Here is a 2,494-nt window from a genome sequence, read left to right as displayed (position 1 = left end):
TAATAAATATATTATCTCCCCTTCGGAAATTTATCAGTTATTTATCTATGCAATTCTTGTCAAAACCAGTTATTTGTTATAATTAATATTTTAATAATTCAGAAAGGACATAGATTTATAAATTATATGTTAGCAGTATACAAGCACCAAATAATGTTGGATCAGTAAAGTCTTCTAAAGTGTGTCATCACCATTATTATCCATTTCAACTGTTTATATTATAATGGTTAAAAAATGGGAATGTTTTATGAGGCTGAAACCTATGATCATGGTAATAGTTTTATAAAATAGGCTTTTAGGATAGCAATAATTTTCTAATAGATGTAAAAAAAAAAAACGAAAAAAAACCAAAAAACCCCAAAAAAAACCCCAACCAAAAACCAGTACAACAAAAATTGGTATTTCGTAGCTATTTTCTTCAGTTGTTCATTAGAAAATATATTTTAACATTTATTTTATGATTTAAAATAACCTCATGTTGAATATCTAAGTTGTACATGCTTATAGAGAGGAGACAAGAGCTCAGAGTAAAATTTATAGGAGCCTTTTAGATCCATATAGAACATGGAATGTTATAGCTATTTTTCGAATTTTTTTCTATAAAACAAACTTTTAAAATAAATTCTTTTCTCAAAGTCAGCATTATGTTTGTCACAGTAACTAAGCAAATCTAAAGACACTTGATACAGGAAATTTAGACATTGATAGTACCCTGATACCTGCCTCTTGCCTTGGTATCTGCCTATGCAGTTAAGTGAAGTTACTCTCCTTTGCAGGAGGACACACTGGTGGAGCATTCTCTCCTGCAGTGGGAGAGTGTCTTAGGTGCAGAGTGTGGAGCAGGTGGTGGGAAAGCAGGAGAATGAGAGAGAGTCAAAGATCCTCTTCCACATCTCCTTTAAACCCAATACCCTCCTCCAGCTACGTGCAGTCTCAGAGTAAGGCAGTAAAAATGACTGGACTAGGAGGAGATGATGAAGACCATGTCCCACAAGGCCACTGGCCCTTATTGTACAAGATGTAGCTTTTGTCAGAGATGCAAAATATTTTTTAAGTGTGAAAAATGTTAAAAAGTACATTTAATTTTATTTTTGATGCAATAGTATATTCTATTCTGTTTTGAATAAGATAGTTGCATGGCATCGTATTCTAAAGAAAAACAATAAACTCACTCACTGGGGGCATTTTAAGGAATAGCACTGTTTCTTAAGTGCTCATCTTTCGCTGACAATAGTTTGCCAGAGCTCGTTCTTCATGTTTGTGCATGTGTGCCCTTAAAACAATTCAGGGGAGCATGGGTAGAACTGGTCAAGAGACGTGTTCAGATAATAGTTGCTAGTGCAGATTAAACAAAAAAGAGGCTTCTTCAAGGATCTGGTGATAATGATGACTGCTTTTTTAAACTTAAACCTTAACCTCTTTTGAAGATGCATCCCTTCTGTTCATATTTTAATAGCAGAAAGAAATATTGTATCAGAGTTTTAGTTGTATATTTTAAACCCTCTTTTAAGAATATAACACATGCTGTATATTTGCAGAAGAATGTTTAAGCTCTTGCATTAGATATGCCACAGATTTTATTAAGACAGGCCTGAAAGTTTTCTTGCCTCTGCAAATCACTGTCAAATCTTTTGAACATAACAAAAGTCATAAATACAATTTTAACAGCAAAGTAGTTTTTACTTGGGATGTTTTGTTTTCTGCTCTCTGTTTGTCAGTCCCCATCATCCTTAGAACATATTGCAACAGCAAAGCTAAAGCCAATAAAAGAAAGAAAGATCTTTGAAAGATTTTTTTAAGCCACTTTAACCTTGTGTGTAAATAAACACCTTCTTTCAATTTTCAAATGGTAATTCACATTCAAGTTTCTCTCCAGGCCTCTAAGCCTAGTTCACTAAAGGCACCCTAAGCCACAGGAAATACTCTTGTTCCTTCAGCCCTGTTGATAAAATGTCTTCTGTGATGTATAAGACCAGGTGTCTTTTTTTTAAGCTCACATGGATAGTGATAGGAATAGGAATAGGACTATAATCAAGTAACTGTGATTTTCATGGAGAGTGATAGCACTGATCTGCAAATAAAAGGTAGCAGAATAGGATTATAATTATGAACTTTAAAAATTTCTTAATGTTAATTACCAGAACACTCAAAGACATATCCACAAAAATAGCACTTGGGATTATGTCCTAAAATTTTTCTTATAGTGTGAGAAAATCATTGTCTTTTAGTGCAGCATTTCTGGCAATTTCCTAAGTACTACCAAGCACTTTAGGAACAAATTACAGCTATAGAAATATATTAAATAGTCCAGTACAAAGCAGAATTTGCAAATAGTCCAGTATTTAGCTGTACTAGTATTGAGCATGGTGAGATTATTTATTTATTTATTTATTTACCTCTCCCTCTTAGGGAAATGCATTTTATACATTATCTTTTTGTTGTGTGTGAAATATTGTGGGGGGATGTATGTGTAGCAACAGTTACTATTTTATTC

Source organism: Onychostruthus taczanowskii, unplaced genomic scaffold, assembly GCF_017590055.1.
Source record: "Onychostruthus taczanowskii isolate IOZ18803 unplaced genomic scaffold, ASM1759005v1 scaffold189, whole genome shotgun sequence".
Lineage (NCBI taxonomy): Eukaryota > Metazoa > Chordata > Aves > Passeriformes > Passeridae > Onychostruthus > Onychostruthus taczanowskii.
This window is presented reverse-complemented; position numbering follows the sequence as displayed.